The sequence below is a fragment of the Mauremys mutica genome, chromosome 4 (assembly GCF_020497125.1).
Source record: "Mauremys mutica isolate MM-2020 ecotype Southern chromosome 4, ASM2049712v1, whole genome shotgun sequence".
In the NCBI taxonomy this organism is placed as follows: Eukaryota; Metazoa; Chordata; order Testudines; family Geoemydidae; genus Mauremys; species Mauremys mutica.
Genome location: NC_059075.1, coordinates 77,555,377 through 77,581,341, shown reverse-complemented (window position 1 = coordinate 77,581,341; position 25,965 = coordinate 77,555,377). Strand labels below are relative to the sequence as shown.

Here is a 25,965-nt window from a genome sequence, read left to right as displayed (position 1 = left end):
TGGCTTGGTATCTATTAAGTCTATACTATGACAATTCACTATAGCATGCTAGCTAATCCTTAGAGTACATATCTTGACATCCTTCACTCTGTAGGCATGTATGACCTGAGGAGCAAGGTGAGTGATTTGGGTTGTTTGTTTCATGTGGTAGATTTTATACATTATATACAAGTTTATTTTGTGCTGGTAATTCAGGGCATATTATGTTATTAAATGGACCATCTAACTGGCATATTTTAGTTTGGCTGAGAGCACTTGCATTTTTAATTTAATTGTTTTCAGGATTGAGGATATTGTTCCTGCTTGTGATTTAAAATTTTTACTATGTCCAGAGCTCAGATAGACATTAGATTTTATTTAAAGAAATAAAATTTGCATGTCTACCTGCCACCCCCATTCCTCAAATTCAGGGGTGGCTCCAGGCATCAGCACGCCAAGCGCGTGCTTGGGGCAGCAAGCCACTGGGGGCGCTCTGCCGGTCGCCGCGAGGGCAGCAGCTTGCCTGTGGAGGGTCCGCTGGTCCCACGGCTTTGGCAGACCTCCTGCAGGCGTGCCTGCGGAGGGTCCGCTGGTCCCGCGGCTTTGGCAGTGTTATGTCCTAGGGGCAGCCAGTGTAGGAAGCAATCACTTGAGGCCAGAGAGCAGACAGCGAACCAAAACCTCCATTTTATTTACAGAAACAGAGAGCTCACTCAGCCGGTTGAAACCGGCTGAGCTATCCCTTAATAGTCTAACTCAGTTGCCATAGTAACAAAACCCATGACAACCAAATACACAACATATTCCTCCCCCCCTAATAAGAACATCCCCTAAATAAAACACACACTAAACTAGAGAAGGAGGGTAGACTGCCTCCATTCCCGGCTAAACCCTGGGGATTATTTTGCCCCATAACCGTGGGTTCGCCCTAACTAAAGATCCAGCCGATGAGGAGGCCTTCTGTCTCTAGGTGGATTACGGCGAACTTCTGGTGTTGTTGCACCCGAAAGTACTAGGGGCTCAGGGTCCGCAGCACGAATAGGTGAGGAGGTGGTATCAGCTCGTGCTGGGCAAAGGGGTATCTCAGCTGCCGGCAGTAATGGAGGAGAACAGTCAGGAACAGGTGACTCATGATTCGGTGTCTCACCAGGAGGGGTGAAGTCAGACCCCTCAACTGCAGATGGGTCCTGAAGACTGGCATGACCTGGCAACAGCTGATCTACATGTCGCCGCCAGGTAAGATTCTCTGCAGTCCGGACTGTATAGGAAACAGGTCCTGTTTGAGTGATGACTGTGGCCGGGACCCATTTAGCTCTGGAAGTATAATTCCAAGCCAAAACTGGCTGCCCTGGGCTAAAGGTTCGGTCTTTTGCTCTGGGTGCCCGTCTGATGACTTGATATTGCTGCTGATGTTGCACAGTTTGTCTGGGTTCAGAAGGTTTCAGCAGATCAAAGCAAGTGCGCAGCTGTCGTCCCATCATTAGAAAGGCTGGGGAAGCCTGGGTCGTAGCATGAGGTGTGTTTCTATAGGAAAGTAAGAAGGTATCCAGACGCTTTTGAATGGAGTGTTGTCCCTTTGCTGATTTCAAAGCGTTTTTCATTGTCTGCACAAATCTTTCAGCTAATCCGTTGGTGGACGGATGATATGGTGCTGACGTGATGTGGTGTATCCCATTTGCCTTCATAAAATTTTGAAACTCCTGAGAGACGAACTGCGGTCCGTTGTCGCTCACAAGTTGTTCTGGCAGACCAAAACGACTAAAGAGTCCTCGTAGTTTTTGGATAGTACTCTCTGCAGTAGTGGACTGCATTATAGAGACTTCTGGCCATTTAGAATGGGCATCTACTGCCACCAAGAACATGCTTCCTTCAAGGGGGCCAGCAAAGTCAACGTGAATACGTTGCCACGGGTTTTCAGGCCAGTCCCATGGGTGTAGGGGTGCCCACTGGGGTGCATTTCTTACACTCTGACATGACATACAAGCTTTTGCCTTCTCTTCAATAGCACTGTCCAATCTAGGCCACCAAAAATAGCTTCGTGCAATTTCCTTCATGCGCACTATTCCACAGTGACCGGAATGTAGCTGTTCTAACATCTGTGATCTCAGGGGTGGTGGAATAATGACACGCCTCCCCCACAACAAACAACCAGATTGGACCGATAACTCCGTCCGCCTGGACATGTAGGGAACAAGGTCGGGTGAGACCGGAGAGGTTTGTCGAGATTTTCCATGCATCACCAGGTCCATAACTTGGGATAATACTGGGTCAACGTGGGTTGCCTTCTTTATCTGAGTAGCAGTGATGGGTGTATTCTCTACCTGTTCAAAGTAGAAGATTTCCTTTTGGGCACTATCTTGATGTTTGACCGGTAAAGGCAACCTTGAGAGGCCATCTGCATTGCCGTGCAGAGTGGATTTCCGATATTTGATTTCATATGTGTGTGCAGAAAGTATCAATGCCCAACGTTGCATACGACTAGCAGCTAATGGGGGAATGCCTGTGTAGGGTCCAAAAATTGATGTCAGAGGTCGATGGTCTGTAAGAAGAGTAAACTTTCGCCCAAACAGGTACTGATGAAACTTCCTAATTCCAAAAACAATTCCTAATGCCTCATGTTCGATTTGGGCGTAGTTAGTTTCTGCTTTGCTTAGAGTGCGTGAAGCAAAAGCAATAGGTCTTTCTTCTCCCGAAGGCATAATGTGTGACACGACCACTCCCACTCCATAAGGGGAAGCATCGCAGGCCAATTGCAGGGGTAAGGATGGATCAAAGTGCGTTAGAACTTCAGAATTTAACAATGCATCCTTAGCTTTGTTAAATGCAACATCACAGGCTTCAGTCCACTTCCAGGCCTTGTTCTGCCCAAGGAGCTCATGAAGTGGTTTTAGCAGTGTGGCTAACTGTGAGATGAACTTTCCATAATAGTTCAGTAGTCCTAGAAATGAGCGCAGCTGGCTTACATTTCGAGGTGGGGGAGCCTCCACAATAGCTTTAACTTTTGCAGGGACCTTATGAAGACCTGCAGAATCGATGATGTGTCCCAAATATTCAACAGAGGGCTTGAAGAATTCACACTTGTCTTTGCGAACTCGTAGGCCATACTCTTCCAGTCTTTGTAGGGTAGCCTCTCAATTCTTTAAGTGATCCTCTTCATTTCTTCCAGTGACCAGGATATCATCCAGATAGCACTGAACTCCTGACAAGCCACACAAGATCTGGTCCATAGCCCTCTGGAACAGGGCGGGAGCCGATGTGATTCCGAAGGGTAGGCGACAGTATTGATAAAGCCCCTTATGAGTCACAATAGTCAACAGCTCTTGGGACTTTTCATCGACGTGCATCTGTAAATATGCTTGACTCAGATCAATCTTACTGAACTTTTGTCCCCCAGCCAGGCCTGCGAAGAGGTCATCGATGCGGGGAAGCGGGTATTGCTCTGCACACAACACTGGGTTGACAGTGACTTTAAAATCACCGCAAATCCGGAGAGAGCCATCTTACTTCACTATTGGAATGATAGGAGTGGCCCATGAGCTATGGGTAACTGGTATTAGGACTCCATTGGTGACCAGGCGCTCCAGGTCTGCTTCAACTTTTGGCCTGATGGCATATGGCACAGTTTGGGCTTTCAGATATTTTGGTGGACTGCCAGGTTTAATGTTCAATGTCACAGTGATTCCCTTCATACTTCCCAAATCATCTCCAAAAACAGCAGCATGTTTCCTTAGTATAGGGGTTAGACTGGTTTCTTCTTTAGTCATCCGGTGCACTTCTGCCCAGTTCAGCTGAATCTTCCCAAGCCAAGACCTACCCATTAAGGCTGGGTAGTCACCTCTCACCACAAACAGTGGCAATTTAGCCGCCTGTCCATTGAGCTCCACCTTAACATCAATAGTGCCCAACATGGGCACAGCTTCACCTGTATACGTCTTCAGAACAGTTTTTGTTGCCTTAAGCGGAAGATGCTGTAGCTTTTCCTTATACACAGTCTCAGGAACCAGCGAGACAGCTGCACCGGTGTCTAGTTCCATGCGTATAGGTTTGCCCTCCAATAAGGGGGTTACCCAGTATTCATGTGAGCCCGCTGCCAAAGACAAAACATGCAGTGGCACTTCCTCTTGTGAGGAGGTGTCACCTTGATCATCCTGGGTCTGCTCTAGGGTATGCAAGGTTCCTCTTTTTGTCGGCCAGACCACAGGCCTCTTTTTCTTTTGTTTACAGGCATACTCAATGTGTCCCTTTTTGCCACAGTGTCGACACACCAGGTCCTTACACCAGCATTCTGATGCCTGGTGACCCAGCTTACCACAGCGGTAACATTCTTGACTCTGCACCGTTTTGTGGGTCAGTTCTTGTGACACTTTTTGCACCCTAGGGGATGCACCGATTTATTGTGCCTCCCTTGTAGCCAGTTCCATGGAGACAGCAATATCAACAGCCTTCTGTAATGTAAGCTGAGCCTCTGTCAGTAGGCACTTCCGTATAGCTTCACTGCAGAGGCCACACACTAACCTGTCATGCAGGGCTTCATTTAACATCTCTTTAAATTCACAGTGTTCTGCTAGCTTTTTTAAAATGGCTACAAATTGTACAACTGTTTCATCTTCCTTTTGGTCTCTTTTGTGGAACCTATCTTTCAGCAATTACCAGTGGTTTTGGGGAGAAATGAGACCCCAGGATTTCCACAATGTCACTGTAAGATTTAGTCTCAGGCTTAACAGGGTGCAGTAAGCTGCGTAGCAGAGAGTAGGTTTTAGCCCCTACAACAGTTAAGAATATTGGCACCTTCTTCGCTTCTGTAATGTCATTTGCAATACCAAAAAGCTCAAAACGCTCAGTATACACATGCCACTGCTCTGTATTCTCATCAAAAGGCTCCAGGGGCCTGGTCAGAGTAGCCATGATTTTTAGTTTCACTTTCACAGTCAGTGCAAACAAGCAGCTTTTTTTTCTTTGTTTGGTCTTTACCTTGACTTCTACTTCCTTCTGTTACTGGAGCAGCACCAGGATCCCACCCTCGTCGCCAGTGTTAAGTCCTTAGGGCAGCCGGTGTAGGAAACAATCACTTGAGGCCAGAGAGCAGACAGCTAACCAAAACCTCCATTTTATTTACAGAAACAGAGAGCTCACTCAGCCGGTTGAAACCGGCTGAGCTATCCCTTAATAGTCTAACTCAGTTGCCATAGTAACAAAACCCATAACAACCAAATACACAACACAGTGCACTTTGGGCAGCTTTTTTCTTCAGACTCTACTGCTGCCGCCATGAGCTACACAGCAGGGGGTTACAGTGAAAAAAGACATCTTATGGGCTACCCAGTCGCCCATGGAATGGACTGGCAAACTGGGCAGTTGCCTGTCAGCCCAGTCCAGACCTCCCCTTCCTTCCCTTCTTGATCTCTCCTATTCAGCATTGCCACACTTTCAAAAATTACATGATAGGTTCCCGCCAAGACTACGAGATTATCTTAAAAATCATGAATTTTTAAAAATAAACTTCAGGTTCTTTTTTATTTTGTTTTGGTTTTGAGTCCTTAGGATACATTCACCTCACATTTTCAAGCTTTTCCTTGCAACCACAAGGACCAGAATCTTACGTCAACAAAACCCAACTCAACCCATGAGCTCTTATCTAATCACTTGATTCCTGGAGTTGCGCCTCTAAGAGATAACGCCAAATATCACAAAACTAGCAATAAAAATAACAAGAACTAGTAACACTGCTTACTTGTGTGTCTGTGTTCCTCCATCCAAGCCTTTTCATCCGCTTTCTCTCTCTCCATGTCAGATTTTTTACTACACTGTAGAAAAAGTCATGAAGTCCCCCCTCCCACCCTTATCAACCCAACTTCCTAAACTACTGAGCCAGATTTCTATAAGACAATCATTTTGTATGTGTTTGTTGTATCCTGCTTCACTCAGATGCTGTGAGGAGCCTCACACATCTCAGTCTTTCCCTTAGTCCTTTTATCCACTCCTACTCTTTTCATCTGGGAGGGCAAATCATGGACTTGACCTGGGATCACTATCAATGTTTCACCACCAGTGCGGGAAGGATGGCTGTTGCAAGACCTCCTCATGTCCTCAGGATCATTTTCATGTCATCTATGGACACATTTATTAAAGCTATTTATGTGCCTAAAGATGGAGATAGGCACCTTCAAAAATCCCACTGGGCACCTAACGCCCATAGATTTTAATAGGTGCATTGGTGTTTTTGAAAAACCCACTATCTGCCTCTTGGGACACATAAATAGCATTAAAAACCTGCCCCCTAGTGCCAAACTTAATCCCAATGTAGTGTCCCTGTGCCTTGCATTCTGAAGGCCTCCTGCTATGCAACATGACAAGATGACTTTATTTCCAGATACAACATTCCTTGCTCTTTTCCTCCTACCCCCAGATTTTCCTCTCTTTTGCACTGTAACTCTTTCAAGTCACAACCCTGAAAGTGTCATATTTAATTTACCTAATACACATATGATAATTTATGTCTTCATAGTCTGCCCTGTTGCTTGATGGGGCATTAACAGTCAGCTAGAATCACATCAGCTGCAATTTGTTTTCAAGGAAAAGATAGTCCAGCCTTGTAGTTATTGAGGAAACTCACAGCACATTCATGAGCATGGCATCTCCAAGGCAGTGAGATGCATTTCTAACTTCTACTTTGGAAAGTCCTCCCATTTATTTGAATCAGCAGCTTTGCAGACACAAAGCACAAAAGTTGTTATGAAATAATATGGGGTAGTTCCGGCTCTGTGTGTAGTATTTTCACCATATTTTCACAGGTAACAAATGAACCTGAAAAGGCATAAATAGGGTAGTTTATGTAAATTATGAAACAGTGAACACACTGCTGGTGTACTGCACCTTTCCATTTCTAAGGATTCTGCATGCCTGCAGAGACAGGAACTGTTTTGATCATGAAGTTGCTGCAGTCTTTTACGGAGGAGACACAGACACACACTGCTCTCTTATGGAGATTTTGCTTTGCTTGTCTCTTTTTTGTTGTTTTCCTTAATATAAAATAAAATTGATTGCGAGTAAAAATAGGTGGTTGTGATTTGTGTATGGAAACTATAATAAGCTAAGTACATGGAAAGTTCAGATGTTTATCTGAACTGCTTCAGTCTAGAAATACAAAGTTGGAAATCACATGAAAACAGACCTTTCCATGTGAGATTTATGGTACTTTCTGCTCTGGACAGAACAAAATACTATGAATATATCTTGTCCTGGTGTTACATTGCTTCCAGTCTCATTCCTCTCTGGTACCCGTAAGTGGAGAAGAGTAAGAAAAGGAAAAAATACTGAGGGTAAATTTAGCTAGTTTGACATTTTAGAGGTTGTATTCTAGAAATTGTCAAAGTCTTCCTACCTCTAACCACATCAGAATCAAGTCAATATCACCTACAAGACCTTACACAATTTGCCTCCGCCTATGACTGTCCTCATTTTCTCCAACTTGCCCACTTACTTCCTACACTCTTCCCAGTCACTTTTGCTTTACTCCTCTCTTCAACTCCTTTCCCCACTCAGTTCTGTGTGTGCTATTGTAACCCATTAGTCTGTGTGTTACACGTGTGTGCCCAAACCACAGAGGATTGCTTGGAGCAAAGTGGCCTGATCCTTTAAGAGCCAGAGGACTGGGGCTAGCCAGCCCTGGTCACTTATCACACACAGATGGAAAGACAGTATGTGATTATAAAAGTTAGCAAGTGGCTCAGTTGGGACAGGGAGTGAACTGGACTGCAGAGTGAAGACTCCAGTTTAATGAGCACTGGGACTAGTAGCTGAGTAGAAAACCCCAGCTGGAAGTTGTTGTTTTCTGTTTGTATTCAATTGGACAATCAGACTGGTGAGGAAGGCTGCCTTATCACTGTGCTATTCTTTCATAGTCCATAGGTACAGAACCTGACTCTATTGCTCAAACTGTAAAGACTAATATACTTCCAAGGTCTCCAGTTCAATCCTGGTTTTGGCTAATATAATTGCTGTCACAAAAGTGGGGGCTTGCCTGATGTGGGCCTCACATCCCTGGGAAAAGAGTCCTCTGTCCAATGGAAATAAGTAAACCACTAATTAGCTTGCTAGTAGGGGTCCTTGTTAGTGCCTGATCCACAGAGGATGTGACTGTTATAGCCCGCTAGAAAGCCTGGTGTTTAAACTGACAAAAGCTGTGCTTTTAGCTCTGAACATCCCTGTGTTGGCAACTATCACAGTACATACATGCTTTATAAAAATAATTGATAGATACCAAGGCCAGAAGGGACCATTGTGATCATCTAGTATGAACTCCTGTAACACAGGTCATAGAACTTTCCCAGAATAATTCCTAGTGCATAGCTTTTGGGGAAAAAAAATCCAGTCATGATTTAAAAATGGACAGTGATGGAGAATCCACCACGACCCTTAGTAAATTGTTCCAAATGGTTAATTACTCTCACTGTTAAAATTAATTTCTTATTTCCAGTCTTAACATAGATATTAGAGAGAAGGATTCTTTTTTCTGGACCAGTTTCCCTTCACTAAATTTATTGTAATTGATTAAAGAATTACACAGGGATGCCTCTTCCTCACATCAAGTTGTGAAGAAAATTGTTTAAGGAGGGTATTACTCCATCTTCAGCATGTCCTTGAGATAGGAGAGTCAGAAATACTTCAAGCAAACTCCCAAAAAGATACAAGTAACTCAGGGATACATGGAGCAAAGTGTTTTCAGAATTATAGTGGCATGTTCCATAACAACCAATCAGGACACCTGGCAATCAGGATCATGATTCACAAATGATTCTTGTGGGTCAGAACATTTTATTCTTTTGAAGAGAAGACAGATGGACCATGCCGGTCACTGAACAGGTTCCTCAAGTGAAGAAAAAAAAAGGATGCCAAATATAGTACAGGAAGACAGTCTTGGATGAGTCTCAAAAAGGTGTCATCAGACCATCAAGGTCTAGAGCTGTCAGTTATATTTATACAATACCTTTTGCTTTGAAGGATTCCAAAGTACTTCATACTACAGCACCTTTAATTTAAAAAGCACTAGCCAGATATTAGTTAATCTTTGTGAAAGGACAAACACAAAGGGACATTTTTAAGTAGCAACTAGAGACCTCTTTAGCCAAGCAGTTCTTATGTTTATTAAGTGCACCACTGCAACACATTCTGCTCATCTATGGTAACTGTGGAGGACCAGGAACTCTATAACCACTCCACTCCACAATCCTTGAACAGTCCTGTGAGGTAGGCTGTTGTAAGTATTATTACCTCACTTTAAAGATGGGGAGACCGAGGCTTCATCTTAAAAGTTACCCCCCTAAAGAAGTACAGAGTCTCTCAACCAATCACTAAAATACAGCTACCTTAGAGACAAAATAATATTATTGTTTAAAAATTCAGTGTGCCATACTCATCATTACTGAAGCTACACAGGAATGAAGGGAGGTAGAATATAATTATCAGGATTAGAAATTGGTCTGGAGATGAGGCACCAGTACTTTTGGAAAAAGTGCCATGGTGTTTCAATCTGCAGTGACCACACATGGTCCTGAATGTGCCATCAGTTCCATTCCAACTCAGAGGGGAAAGTGACAGCTATTGAATCACCAGCAGCACTTCTTGCATCACCTGAGGTTTCCTTGGAGGTATCCCATTCAAGACCAGCAACTCAGCTGGCATGACACATAATAACTCTGTTACTACAGTACCTTCCTTTAACAGCAGTATTTTGTCTTTATGATATCATATGCCAAAACTAATAGTTTGGTTATAATGAATTGTTTTTCAGTCTCTATTTGGTATCAGCTACACGGTGGAGTTGGACTTTCTTATTTTTCTTTCTATCTTTTTTTTTTTAAGACAAAGTTATAATCAAATGTTAACATACTACATCTTGCATGCATTACTTATTCAGGATCAGGTTAACATTCAAAGAACATGACTAAAGTTTCTGGCTTGCTGGCTGGGGAGCCATTCTCCTCTGAGTACGCTAAAGACGGAGACCAAATTTCTAAACCCACCGTCATTCTGGTGCTTCTCTTGTGTACGAATTTGGTGAGAATGATTTCCATTACATAGCTGGTCTGACTATGGGTTTCTTAAATATTTGGTCCTACTTAATGCTTTGGTAACATTTAACATTCTTCATTTCAATGTCCAAGTCCCATCCCAACTCTAAGAGAAGTTCAGAACGTGCATGACAACCCCTTCCAAACATCCTATTTACAGTGTGAATTCAATTAGCATACATCTAAGGAGTATCAATAGTCTACAGATACCCACATACGTTCCTTTTGATTCCATGCTGTTGTTTGTAGTCTATTAAGAATCATCACACCATTGACTCAATGATCTTTGGAAGTCTTTAGATCCTTTAAGTACCTCTCCACCCAGTAGGTCTTGTTCTCCATTGCCTTGCATTATGTGGAGTCATTTATAATTGGACACAAACAATCTTATTCTCCACTCCGTTATATCAGTTTTATGCTAGTCTAATGTTATTTATTTTATAGTATTACACTAACATATGGAGTAAGTGCAAGTGCAAAATAGGTGCAAATCCCTACTACTGGTGCAAATGAGTAGAGAATTTTGGTTTAGTAGCATTTTACACTCAGTCTGCACTCACCTTACTATGTTTAGATTACAACACACGGTGAAGTGGACAGAGATTTAGGCCCAGAATAACCATTTGAGATAGAAAGAAAGAATGGTCTAGTGGTTATGGCAGAAGTCTGGGAGTGAGTCCTATTCCTCATTCTGCACTCACCTTACTATGTTTAGATTACAACACACGGTGAAGTGGACAGAGATTTAGGCCCAGAATAACCATTTGAGATAGAAAGAAAGAATGGTCTAGTGGTTGTGGCAGAAGTCTGGGAGTGAGTCCTATTCCTCATTCTACCACAAATTCAGGGTGATGACTTTAGCAACTTATGAAGCCTCTCCATGACTAAGGTTTCCTATATGTAAAATGGAGATAATATCATCTACTTTGCAGGAGTATTTTGAGTCTTAATTAAGCATTTCAAAATTAGTGCAGAAAAGATACCAAATATGTGCAGGCCAGATGTGTAATAGGCATAAAGCCTACTGGTGAACCAAACTCCCAAGATGCTTTTAAGAAGGCTGTTGATTGCTGAAGGATGTGGAAATGCCAGATTGTGAAACCTTTAGTCCAGTACCCTGTTGTTTGAGTTACAAAATGATTTTGCAAGGAAGGTACTAATCACAAAAACAAACAGAAAGGCACAAATAATACACTAACAGTAAAGGTTATGATTAAGCAACAGATGTGTGATCACGAACTTGGAAATTTATGATATGTACCAGGCAAACATATATTTTTATTCTTATGACAGCAAAGAGGAAGTTGTAAATTGTAAACACGTTAGCTGTAAGTAGTCCAAGAAATATGCAAACAGCGGAACTAGACAGACCTGAGATCAGTCTGTCATCTTTGTCATTGTCTTCAAGTTTTGGTTCCACAGACGTATATATCTTTCTGTTATGTGCTGTACTAATAACTGATGAATAAATACCATTCACGTGTAGGTATTGGAGGTCTCCTTAATTATTAAACAAGATTAAACCTGAATTGGTAACAAATTGGCACTCTGAGTGGGCCTCATATCCATGCTATTGACTGAAACCTGACAGAGCAATCTACCTATCGGGGAAAAAGCTAACAGTGTTAGAGGTCTAGACTCTGGCTGGGACAGTTCAGATGTATAAAGCACCACAGAGTCCTTGCAGCATGGAGCCTTTGGGGTGGGGGAAAGCTGGAAAATAAGAATGTTAAAAAAGAAAGCTTGAATAAGAAATGCAAGAACAAAAAGAGAAAAATACTACTGAATAAGGAATATAAGAAAAAAATATAATCAATTGAAATGCTAATTAGACTAAATACCATAAAGAATAAAATACTAGCTAATAGGAGTAATACTAATAAATAAATAATAACGAGAGTATTGAATTGTTTGTAAATATACAGTTGAACAATGAAGGGGTTCAATTGTGCTGGTCAGGGTCCAAGACTCTGACCTGTGGAGTCATATGTGTTTATTGTTTGCATCCAAGGTAGGAAAAAAAGTCAAAGACAAAGATAAAAGGTATGACTGTACAATGTTGGTTTATTGCCTGTAAAGCCTTAGATTATACAGTTACAGATATGGAAAAGGGTCTCAAGAAAGTAAAGGAGAACCTTGAAAGGGAGAAAGGACAGAATGTGGAATTAAGATTATAGTTTGAAAATGCAAGTGGGTTAAATGCATCTCTAGCACATAGCTTAAAAGAAATAAAGAAGAAAATAGTAGAGAAAATAAAGGATCCGGATCCGATACAACAAAGAGAACAGACAGAGATTGACCTGGCAGAAGCAAGCAGAAGAGTACGAAGGTGCTTACCTGGTAGCCAGGGGGGAGTTGAATAAGGCAAATCACTGCATACACCATGTAGAAAGGAACAGGAGATTATAAAAGAGGAGTCTTGTGCATTCAAGGGACAGATGGTGGCACTGAAGCTTGAAAATACATGGCCTTCCATGCCTCCTTATCCAAATTCCCCTTATGGGGATGACTAGGAACATGCCTATGAATGGGATGAACCCTAGTTAGATAATAAAGAGCCAAACATAGAAGTGGAAAAGGAGATTAAAATTCCTGTAGCTCTATTAAATAGGAGGCAAAGGGTAGCAATAAGTGAGGCAGAGAAAAAGAGGAGGGAACTACATGCCAGGAGGAGTACTGAAAATCCAAGAGAGGATGATAGAAATTGTCCTGACTTGGATGATGAGGCCTCCCCTCCCAAAACAACAACAACAACAACAAAAAACAACCCACCTGACTCTGCCCCAGATAAGTAACAAGAAAAGGGAGATACACTTTCATCCACTGATATAAAGAAGTTGGGTTTAGTACCAAAAAGGGTGAGGATAATAAAAAGGGTGATCTAGTGGCAGTGCACGGGACTAGGACTGCACAACAGGCACAGCTGTTTGATTTAGAGGATACAGACTTAGTTAAGGTAGTGCAGATGACAAGAGACAAACCACATGGAATGCTCTTCCTCATGTCTACAAAATAGTAGAGATGAGTTTTAGTGGCACCATATCTCAGCTCTAAAACATATTGCAGTCCGGACAAGTATGCATTACCTTAGTAGCGAAACTAAAACAAAAGCCAGGAGAAGTCCCCAGGAGTTATCATGAATAGTTGGCTTCAGTGCAGCTAAGAAATGGAATGGACAATAGAGCAAATGATATTAATTATATTATCCTGTTAGTGAAGAATTTAATTGCTGCCACAATGAACTAGGTGGAGCTGTTGTTTTGACTGGATTGCAGAGTAAATGATGTTTTGGAATTAATCACTCGGACATATCACAGCATAATAGCAGGAAAGGCCAAAGTAGAAAGAAAAAGGGTAGCGATAGCTGCTGCTGCGGTTACACTTGAAAGTCCTGGGGGAAAGATGGCAGGCATTTCCCAGCTGGGGGAAATATAGTTGTGAGAGTTGTCAAAATGAAAACTTTCAGGCTAGAAGAGAAGGATTTTTCAATTATGGCTCAAATAGAGGGCAGCAATATGATTGGTCTGGCAAAGGACCGCTATCATTCTCTAACCCTCCTCGCTACCCATGGCCAGCTCATGCACTTCCTCCTCCCTACCCCAAGTCACTGACTCCACAAGACTATCAGGAATTGGAGTGATTATCTGCCCAACTTAATGCTGTCACTTAAATAAAAAAATATTGGGAGGTAGGAGACCAGGTCATGGTTCTGTCATACGCTGTATCAGAGCATAACTTATGTCACAAATAGCTTGGTCCATGCTGTATTAGGGCTAAACGAAGCTCATCAGTGTATAATATTAGAATTATGAGAAACAAAAAGGTTGATAACATCTATTATGCCAATCAAATGACTCTGTTCAAAAGACAATGTCCATATGCAGAAATCGTGTGGAGGCTTCTGCTTAGGAGCAGCATTCTCCAGTGCTGCCCAGGACAAGGCATTTTCCTACTAATTGATTAAAAGTGGAATGCCATGAAGAAGAAACAGTGAATGGACAGATAAAGCAATTAAATAACCCAACTGTATTATAATGGTGTGGGGTAAGGCAAGTGACCTGTATGAATCTCAATGCTAACTGTTGCGCTACCAAATTCACGGCCATGAAAAATGTGTCATGGACACCGCCACCTCCCTCTCTGAAAACTGGTCTTTTGTGTACTTTTACAATATACTATAAAATGCCCTATACTATAGGGTACTATAGGGTAAAATTATACAAAGGAACACAGGTTTTTTTTCAAACTGGGGGTCTCCACCCAAAAGAGGGTTGCAAGACTACTGTAGAGGGGCTACAGTATTGCCATCTTGTGCTGCTGCTGGTTGAAGTGCTGCTTTCAGAGCTGGACACCTAGCCAGCAGCTGCTGCTCCCCAGCCACCTAGCTCTGAAGGCAGCACAGAAGTAAGGGTGGCAATACCATGTGCCCCCGACAATAGCCTAGTCCTTTTGGTTCAGGACCCCCAGTTTAAGAAATTCTGAGTCTTAAAGGCTTTACAAGTTTATATTTTGCCATTTTAAAATACATATTCATGTTTGTTACAACACCGTGAAATTTAAGATTTAAATATCTGAAAACATGAAATTCAAAATTTTTAAAATGTCATGACTGTGAAATTGATGAAAATGGACTGTGAATTTGGTAGGGGCCTAGCTATAACGTCATTATGGCCTGGAGATACACCCTAAAGAATGTTATCTGCAGGAAGATCATCCATACATATGAGTTCCTGAACTTTCCAGGCTGGTCTAAGGACACTACTCTAATCATATACGATGTCACACCCAAGCCACAAGAATTGTACCAAACACATATCAGAATGGACTCTGGGGAACAAACATGATTTGTAATGTTTAAACATATATGGTAAATGTGATCTCACATGCCCAGCTGTTGAAGGGAACCTGCATAAAGGCACTGGAGTCAAGGCTAACCAGAGGGAAAAGGAGTACTATTGACCACTTTAGTAGGTTATGTGGGCAGAAATGGTACTTTAGAGGGGTAATTTTTATGTAATGTGAGACTCCAACCAATTGTATTATGGTATAGATGGCCAGGACAACAGGATAGGCTGGAGTATCATGTAGTTGGAAAAGTTTTGTATAAAAAAAAGAGGTGGAAAGGATTGGAAGAATAGGAACACTGAGGTACGTGGTTGAATGGTCAAGTAAAAAGTACTGTTACCTTGATGCAGCTAAAAGTCACTGACACCAGAAACTGTGATCTGTGATTAATTTATTACTATTGTTGCAGTCGCATCTAATCACAAGCCTATGATTCAGGTCTTAGATATATTAATTCTGGTGCTCTTTTTGCTAGCTTCATTCCATCAGTTTCTGTACTATTTCATTTCTTCTTGGATTTGAAAGGATTGGCACAGACTTCAACACATAGAAGTGAAAGTTCACTTTATTTGACACCTATTTATAACTGTTACGGTGGAGGTTATGTCCCTCACAGCCTGCTTTTATTGCTTACTACTGGGACTGGTTTTTGATCAGGTGACTAACTGACAGTCTATCTGTCAATTTCCAGCTGATCAGCTACCTTCAACTCTGCACTATTTTAGAAAAGCCAGACCCAACTTCTAAACCAACATTGTCTGACTTCTCATGCTAGATTATCAGCTCTTGCTCTCTATTTACTGCAGACATTTTTAATACACCAATTACTGTAGTATCTAGACACCAATATTTATATAGTCTTACTAGATACATCCGATGGTAAATACAACAGTACATTTTTCAGTAAAACATTACTGTAGTGTTCTTTTTATCTTTTACTTGCCTGTTTGTATTCTAATTCTATATATATATCCATTTTATATCATATTAATTAACTAGCAATTTGGTAAACATTAACATTTGCTTTGTAGCATTAGCACCCTCTGTAATCTATACCCATTAAAAGTGGTATAACGAAATTCACTTACGTAGCCAGTAGGAGGGAGTGGTGCACATTGTGACCCTTTGTGCCATATTCTTCAGAGAGATATGCTTATGATATGAATATGACATAACTAAGATATGCCTTATGGAAGATGGGACATGTGAGGTATTATTGAAAAGGTTATGATTTACTGCATGTGATTATCCAATTTGTATGCATGTATCATTTCTCTATCTGAAGTTAGAAATATTGACTATGTAATAATTACAACTGTGTTTTCACGTGGGGAATGCCCACCAGACAGTATGCAATCAGCCTGGAATGGGCCATTAGGAAGAACAATAGGACTTTGAAGATACTAATCTCCCTCCTTCCTGAGAATTTTCCTGGGATGCTGCTTGGACACTGCAGGGTCAGGTGCAGGGCTGCCCAGAGGATTCAGGGGGCCTGGGGCAAAGCGGGGGAGCTGCGGCGATTGTACTCACCCCGCGGCAGTCCGGGTCTTCGTCAGCATTTTGGTGGCTGGGGGCCCTTCAGTCGCTACGTGTCTTTGGCAGCCCTGCTGCCAAAATGCCACCGAAGATCTGGACTGCTGCCGGGCCAGGGCTCGTGGGGCTCTTGCAGGGCCCAGGGCGTGGGGCAAATTGCCCCACTTGCCACCCCCCCCCCGGGCTGCCCTGGTCAGGTGATTGTGTCACCTGGTACTAGACCCCATCTTGGACGTCTAGTGTTTTTCCATTAAGAGGGAGTGGTGGGCAAACTAGGAAACAAAGGATTCCCGCCATCTGCAACTCCTATTTAAGGCTGAGAAGTGAGTTAGGCCTTGTCGACACTGCCACTTTTCAGTGCTGCAACTTTCTCGCTCAGAGGTGTGCAAAAACACCCCCCTCAGTGCTGTAAAGTGGAAGTGTAAACAGTGCACCAGTGCTGGGAACCTACTGGTAGCTTCTACCCTCGTGGGAGTGGCTTTTTTACAGTGCTTTAACATTGGTAGTGAAGACATACCCTTAATCTTGGGTCTTCTGCACTGCATCCCTGCCCAAGAAAGAAGACTGATGAAAACATTGAAGAAACAAAGGAACTAAGCTGGAGGGAAGCAGGCAGGGGCTGAACCCAGGGGAGAAAGGTCAGCATGTGACCTGGAGATTAAAGCTGCAAGCAGTGCAGTTTACCTTCAAGAAACTCTGTAACCTGCATAAAACAACATTTACGGTAAGAAATTACTATTTGTAGCCAATTTCTTTAATGTATTAAGCCTAGTTTGCGTGTTTGTTTTATTTGCTCAGTAATCTGCTTTAATCTGTTTGCTCTCCCTTATAATCACTTAAAATCTACCTTTTGTAGCTAATAAACTTATTTTTTGTTTATTCTAAAACCCAGTTTGTGCAATTAATAACTGGTGTGTGTGTGTGAGGGTGGTGGGGGGGGGAAACTGTGCATATCTTCCTCAACATTGAGGAAGGGAGTGAATTTCATGAGCTTACACTGTATTTCTCTGTATAGAGCAAGCCAATATAATTTTGGGTTTACACTCCAGAAGGTGTGTGCACCTGAGTGCTGGGAAATTCCCTGAGCTGAGTTTTCCCACACAGAGCTGATTGTAGACTGCGTGCGATTCTACAGCTGGGTGTGTCGCTGTCTGTGCGTGTGTGTGTGAAGCAGGACGGGGTGAGGGAGCCCAGGCTGGTGGAATGGGTGGGCTTAGTGGGACCCCAATACATCAGGTGGCACCCCGAAAGGGGATACAACATGTCACACACATATACCTTGTAGGAGGAGAGAGACCCACATAGTTTACTATTAGAGAGATTTTTCATATATATAGAATTCTTCACTCCAAAGGAACCAAAGCATTTAACAAATGGTATACTAGGTATACAGCATCACTGAAAAATAGCCAGTTATGAGTTGGAGGGCAGTGACTAACCATTGGTTCACACATTTAGGCAAATGAGGGTACCACATCCCACCAATTTCTTACTATCCTACTAAAATTCCCCTCTGTTGCTGCAGGATACATTAATGCTTACCCTTTATCCACTCTTCCACTCATCAGCTCCCCCATCCCATCCCCGCAGTGTAACTGCACCTTTGCAAGTATCCATTGAATAGCATACAGTATAAGACTAGGGAGAAAGAGAATATTATCCTTTATGTTTAGAAAAAGTGCCAAGACACCTTTAATGCCCCTGTAGAGCAGACAGAACTTCATTTTGTCACTTCTCAGAAATACCCACACTCTGGGTAGAATTTGGATTATCTACCTCAGGAGAATGAAGAGCTGTGTCTGACCTGCCTAGATTTGAACCTGTGGTTATACGGAATCTAGGGGTGAGATCCCCATGCTGCTCTGGCCTCCTTTATGTCAGATTAAAAGGCCACAGTGGTGAAAAGGGGCTCTAAAAGACCTGGAATCAAGGTGAAGGAGGATTCTCATCCCCTAACTTCTGAGGCCGCCCCCTCGCAAGCCCGGAAGTAAAGAGGACATAGCAGGGACAGAGCTTAGGGTAGAGTCACAAATATAGCACTGCAGAGATTCTGGAACCATGGACTACTAGATACAGGGACAGATCTTTCACAGGGAAATTATTGACATCAAAGGAAGCTTGAGATAAGTGCTATAACTTAGACAGGTCCCCAGATCTGTGTAAATTCTGCTGGGGGCCCTGGAGCAGCCCAGCATCTGGAGGACACACAGATGGATTAAAGAGCCACATGAGTGCTGCCTCCCTCCCCTCAACTTCCTTCTGAGCTATGCTTCTTGGAGTCACAGTACAGAATCTCACCCTGAGGTGGAGGCTGATGCTTTGATTGCTAAGCCTTTGCTTGTGGCTGATTTTTTTTGCTCTAACCAGCCAAAGGCATGTGGAATATTTGATGTCACTGGTAAATGGTTTAGGGGTTAAAAGAAAAGGACAAGGTTATGTAACATAGCTTTGGGTAATTTTGCTGAACTTATTGCACACTATGTGGCTTGAACCTTCATAGACTTGGGCTTCCAGCTTTACTGCCTTTTAAAACTGATGGACATACTACAGCAGGCAAGGAGTAGGCTCACGGAGAAAGAAGTTGCAGAGAAGAGCCCTGGACTCCTAAAACCTTCAGAGCTATTTTCTGCTTCCCCACTACGTTCCCTTGAACATGGGAGCTAACAGTGCTGTGTGATGAGGCCGACGTTGTGTCGACAGTTCACAATTTTCTTGTGGCTATACCCTGAATACAGGCCACTTTGAATCAGTTTCCACTAACTGTTATCCCAATTTCAGTTGCAGAATATGTCCTACAGAGAACAACACCGAGGCTAAACTTGTGCCAACCAGAAACCACAGCCAAAAGTGTGGACTCCATCAAAATCATTGAATGTGTTTGTCCCCAGGCAACTAGCAGTTGGAGTATAATTACAGCTGGCTGCTTTCCTTGGATACAGAGTAGGAGAGATTTCCTAGCAGTTCTTTTCTATGTCACTCTTTAAAAAAATACAAAGAGGAGTGGGTTGTTTTGTTTTAGTTTTTAACATGTTTAATCTGCATGGTTTATTTATGTAGTTAGTTTTTTATGTAGATAAGATCAGGAATGTGAACGAAATTGGAGCGAAAACATAAATAAAAAAGATGGGGAGAGTAGAAAAAAGGATGAGAGGTAGATGCCAAAAGAGAAGAGAGAATTGAAAAGTTACAAAGACCCTCCAAACAACATTATATTTGACTGAGTTTGTAACCAGCAAGCAACATAGTCAAGTCTAAACATGTTTGTTTCTACATACACAGTTAACGTGTTAGTATGTAAATACATAGTTTACCTGTAGTTAGTAACCATAGTGGGTAAAAATGTTTTCCTGATGCTATTAGCATAGCAAGGTATATAAATGGTTTGGCACAGTGCTTTACCACCCGCCCCCCCCCCCCCCCCCCGCAATATAAACAACAAATTAGACAGAACCCTAGAACAATACCTTTTACTATTTCTTCTTCCAATGCAGCAGGACATTTCAAAGTACCCCACATGACACGTTGAATTGGGGTCAGAGTACATGATCTCTGATCACTTTATTGAGGCACTCTGAGAAACCTGGTCTGTTTTTCCCAGAGCATATTCAAACAGATTGAGGTAGTATGGTAGCTGTAGATGCACAAACATAGCTGTCACATGGCTGCACTAGGAAGAAAGATGCTGTGTGGGAAATTTTAAGAAAAATACTAATGTGTCCAAGATCCAATTTTGTGACAAGGCTGGGCTGAAATTCTCATACAGACAGGATGGAGGCCTCTCGGCTTGGGAACCCGGATACCAAAAGTGTATAAAAATGACATATAATTTTTTAAAAAATTGAAAATGTCCAACCTCAGAAAGATTTAAGTAAATCCTTATTTCATCAAAACCACCTTGTGCATGCATTCCTACTGAAAATATGACACAATTTAGACCCTTTGTGGCTTTAAAATTCTTGACTCACTCTGGGCCTCTAAGATGAATAGTGCTACTAAGATCCTAGTCTACATTAAAAACATGAACGAGGTTAAATTTTACCTGCATGGCTACAGATACAGAATGTTTCACATAGCTCCACTGAAAACTAGCCATTTCCACATTCACCTCCCACCCAGAACTTCCATTAAGTAGTTAGTGCCTCTCCTGTGTGAAATTAGTTAGGGAAGGATGGTTTCAAACTCAGCTGCATGCTCTTTTGTAGACTGAGACCTAGTCATACATGTTACAGTAGCACACTTGTGCCCTCTGATTTCTTTGTTGTTCTCATTTCTCTTTATGCTCCTATCAAGCTGTTAAGTCTTTTTTTCCAGTTTACCACAAAATGTTACCCTGCTTACTCTTTTTAGGTGTAATTTAGAGAAAACTCAAGATATTAACTAAAATCAGCCATTGAAATAGACTGTGTAGTAGTGTACTGTGTTTGTGTGCACATATGGGTGGATAGATAGATAACTACAATTAAGTCCTTTGATGCATCCGATCCCTGTTTGGGACCTTTATATGCTACTGTAATAATCATGATAATTGAAACTCCCTTTAAAGTCAGTGGAAAATGTTTCCATATTTGAAGGCAAAATTGAGCTCACTGTCTTTCAGAATATTTCATATGGAGGATGATTTTCAAAAGCACCATAGGGAGTCAGGAGCACAAATCCCATTGAAAGTCAGTAGAATTTGTAAACCTAAATTCTTTAGGTGCTTTTGAAAATCTCCCCATATGTGCAATGTGGGCAACTGAAAGTAATCTCTTCACTTAGATTACCTCTTTAGGGCAGAGACCATCAATTTGGTATGCTTGGACAGCACCTTGTGCAATGGAGTTGAAGATGCTTCATGCTTCTGCAATACAAATAATAAATAATCATCAACATCATCCAAGGAGCCTTACTTTTTGCATTTCCTGATTCCTTAATGTAATGGAAACTTTTCACAAGAATAAGCTGATACATCCCAAATCCTTGCCAAAATTCACATACAGATATTAGCTGCCTATGAAGTGCAGAGTGGAGGTAGAAAGTGGCAGTACATAGCAACCTACAGAAAACTTTTAAGAAATAAATGCAGAAGAATCCTGTATTCATCTAAAAACTATGGAAGGAATTTAGGTAGGCAGAATGTTTTACCTAAATTGGAATTTGGCAAGGATTTGAGATTAACAATTTATCCTAGTGAAAAGCTGTGCACAATGTGGGAAAATTAAAGTTATCTTTGTACTTAGATTACCTCTTTGGGGCAGGGACCATCACTTTGTTATCTTCGTACAGCACCTTGAACAGCAAGGTGAAAGTAGTCTGATTTCCAGAGGTGCTGAAGACTTGTACTCCTGTGAACTTCAATAAGATTTGTGGTTTCTGAGAACTTCAGAGATGTGAAGCAGGACATCCAGTATTCCCTGTCTGACTACAAAGTTTTATAGAGATATAAATGGCTGGAAGCTTACAAAGAAAGTTAGAGCATCTTAGATCCTTAGGTTTAGTGATTCAGCAGAAGGCTGATGCTATGGTACATAGGTGCTAATTGACATTATTTGAAACACATTAGAAGAGTCAGGAAGCTTCTCATTCTCTTTTGACTTTCCTCTCTGTGTGCGCTAATGTCATGTCTTAAAATACTGCAAGTTGTCTTAACACCACCATTTTTGGACAGAAGTATGTTCTGCAATTTATTCAGCAAATAGAAATTCTTCAATCACTGCTTAGTGTAAATATAACAATAGATTTTCTTTGTTTTAATTTAAACCTTGTTGCAAAATATGATCAAATTAATGTCTCAGTACTGTAAAGAGAAGTTGCTTTGCATTTAACTTTATATCATGTATCAAAAGGCTTCATTCTTCTGTCACTTACACTGGTTTTATACTGGGGTAGCTCTACTGACTTCTGTGGAGTTACTTCTGGTTTGCACCACAGTGCAAGTGAAAAGAGAATCTGATTGTGATAAGTATTTCAAAAGTGATGAGAGTCATGACCATACTGGGATGAATCACAAGCCAGGGTAAGAGTTTTGGAGTCACCTGAACTCATCTTCTAAGAACAAGAGGACGAAACTGAGAAAAATAAAAATAGGGTAAAATCTTGGCCACATTGAAGGCAATGGTAAAACTCACATTGATTTCAGTATGGCCAGGATGTCATCCCACGCTTCCAAATCAGGAAAGTTTATGTTGAATATCAGGAAAAATAATGGGCAAGAATCTGTTTCCATTGGTGTAAATCATCAGTAATTCATCTGATGTCAATGGAGTTAAAATGAAGTTAAATGAGAGGAATATCAGGTGTAGATCAATCTAATTAGAATGTGGAATAGTTTCCCAAGTCATAATTCCTATTATTTGGGTGATTTAGAAGTAGACTGGGCAAAATGCTGGAGGATGTGTATTTCTATGGAGAAATCCTGTCCTAACAGGGAGATAGATTGCCTTATAAGTACAGTGAGTCAGGAATTTTCCAACAGAAATTACCTTTTTGCAAAATTAGAGTTTTCCATGGGAAAACTGAAAGTGGAATTGACAAGAGCTACCCAGGCAGGAAGCCAAAGAGCTGCAGCTGGGCTGCAGGGCTGGGAGGTGGGCAGGCTGAGCACCCTGGCTCTCTGCCTGGTCTGCAACCCAGCTGCTTTTTCAGCAGCTGGGCTGGGCAGGAGGAGGGAAGCCTAGGTGCACAACCCACAGCAACCCAGCTGGAAGGCTCTTGTTAAATTTCACTATCTTTCCACAGGGAGAAAGTAAAATTGAGAAAAACCTTCCAGGAGGGCAGCCAGCAACTTGAAAAATACTGTTTTGACTCTTCTAAAATAGAATGTTTATGGAAATGCCTTTGGGGGGAGGGCAGTGGGAGGAGGGGCATATTTGTGACTTTTCCCCCCAATTCAGGAAAGAAAAGAAAAATTAAAAATGGATTCCCCCCCCCCCCACAGGAAGGGATTTCCATTTTCTGGCCAGCTCTACTTACAAATCTTCCCCATCTCTGCCTCTGCCTGATAAACATTTTATAAGAGATAGATGGTTGGCTATTAATAAAATATCTTAATCATAACAATGTTACCAAGTGCCACAGTAATATAAGACCTTGACAGGTTAAAATCCTTATTAAACGATACATTCCACTTCCACTGAGAGCTAAAGACATATTTTGCATGGTGCTCTCAGCAAGCATAGTTGGAATTTTACCGTTAAAATGTGAAGAAGAAAGAGGTTTTATAAATGCTTTAGAAATACATCCTGAGGTCTTGTCGTTGCTGTTTCGTACTGTAACTAGAGATATGTGCACAGGTCATATATTCATCACTAGGAACTGAAAAACTTATGTTTAAAATGACCTTACTCTTGTGTCGGATTCTATATCCACAAATAATACCACTTACAAAGTAGTACATGTTTGATGACAATTAAATACATAACTACCTGAATTACACTTGAAATCAGTTAGTTAGATGTCTAAACGCTACCATTTGCACTTTCTGTTAATTGTTGGTACAAAGTTGCACCCACAATAATTAAAGCTTGTTTCTGAAAAATCAGACCTTAACGGTGATGTGAAAATTTTTCTATTTGTTATGATCTGAGTTTGCGGTTACGTGTTTCTAACAGCTGTTATCAATACGCAACACTGAAAATCAGGGAAAGGGAGGTGTACCCTTTACAGTGCCTTAAGTCATTAGTGATGACGTTAACCTGTTAAAGGGAAAGCAGAGAATTCTGGACACTGCAAAGAAAAAAAGCTGATTTATTTTACCCTGAAGGAAACTGCAGAGGTATCTAAAGCAGGTAACCTGCAGCACTAGATCTAGTCTGGAAATCACATCCTGTGAAATTTCCAGTACTTTCTACTTATCTTGATTCTGACTGGGCTGTAAATACCTCTGCTATGGTGTTTCAGCTGCTCTTACCCCGATCAGAGCTCAGAAGTGCAGAGGAGCAGGAGAATAAACAACACTGGGGAAACATTTACTGGATACTTTAGAGCCTGTTTAAGTGTTCAGATATTGAAATGAGCAAAGTTTCTAGTGGAAATAAGGTTGTTGTTTCTTTGGAACCATTTTACCTATTCCTAATCTACATCACAATACACATCTGGCAGTTTGGGGAAAATCAGATGTGAATAAAGGATTCCAGGAAATGGCCTGTCACTCAGGCTCATCATCTGGATGTTATCATTGACTCAGCCTCTCTATAGTTGACTGGAAGATGACAATTTTGTTTCATAGAGAGACAAGGTTGGTGAGGGAATATCTTTATTCAAGGCATCTTTATTAAATATATTTTATTAAAGATATTACCTCATCCACCTCATCTCTCTAATATTCTGGAACCAACACGGCTACAACAGCACTGCATACAATTCTGCTTCGCTGCAATAGGAATGAAATCAAAACTTTTAGAATGTTTTCATGAAAAAGAAAATGTGTGTACGTGTCACTCTATAGCCTGGCAGTTAAGGTACTGGTCTTTGTTATGGGAGACCCACATTCAAGTTCTATCTGATTAAGAGCAGTGCTTTCATCCTAGATGACTCCAAATCAGGGGCTTGCAGCTGTCTCTCCCACATCCCACACAGTACCCTAGCTACCCAGCAATAATGTCTCCCTCTCCCTACCTTTCTCAAAATCTTCCCAACAAAAGTTTTGTGAAAAGCAATACATCTTCATGAAACATTTCAGCTTCATTGAAACAGCATACGGTGGCAAAATGTCATTTGTCAAAAATGTTTCCACTGGCTCTAGCCCTCATCCCTGGATATAAGACTGTATCTATATCTTGCTGCTTCTTTCTCTATAGCATCTCAAAGATCTGGCTGTTTGTGTCTATATGGGCTACTAACACTTTTATCTAGGCCCTTATCTCACACTTTGATCACATGCATCCGACGAAGTGGGTATTCACCCACGAAAGCTCATGCTCCAATATGTCTGTTAGTCTATAAGGTGCCACAGGATTCTTTGCTGCTTTTACTTTGATCACAGTAATCTCTTCCTCTTTGAGCTGGATGCCTCCAACCTTGCCACTAAGTCCATTCAAAATGTATTCCTTCAAGAATCAACTCCTTGGCTTTTTGTTTTGACTACCTCATTCCCCCCCATCTCTGTGTACCTCTACTGTCACCTGCTTTTATACTGCATCAAGTGCAAGCTCCTCATCTTCACATTTTAGCGACCGCCCCCCCCTCCACCATAAAGCCCTCCCTATATTTCAAATCTACTTTCTTATCACAATGTCAGCACCCGATTTTACTCCCCCAGTGATGCTGACTTTGATCACACCTTTCCCATAAACACCCTCATGCTTTTTCCCAACTCACCCTTTATACTTGGGAAAAACTCCATCTCAGAATTCACAAAGCCACCACCTTATCCTCTTTTAAATCCTTCTTTAATACCTGCCTCTGGCATGATGCCTATAGATCACTACCATCTGGCACCGCTTAGGCTGGTGCTGCTTGTGCCTATTGAGACCATTGTTATGAGTAATTTATTAATACACCCCTGTCACTATTATAATTTCTTCTCCTCTTTCCTATCCACTTGTCTGTCTGTTTATTC

General features: G+C 41.6%; 1 protein-coding gene across 3 annotated transcripts in view; it reads right to left on the bottom strand.

The window, feature by feature from the left end:
- Positions 1-25,965, bottom strand: part of LRRC4C (leucine rich repeat containing 4C) — a 569,742-nt gene that overhangs the window by 260,702 nt on the left and 283,075 nt on the right. Inside the window, exon 1 of one of the 3 annotated variants that reach the window (XM_045016620.1) lies at positions 21,191-21,256. The exons of the other annotated variants lie outside the window; for them this stretch is intronic. The gene's annotated coding sequence lies outside the window, so the exon portion shown is untranslated. Of the gene's footprint in view, positions 1-21,190; positions 21,257-25,965 lie in introns of those variants that run through there. 3 annotated transcript variants of the gene reach the window in all.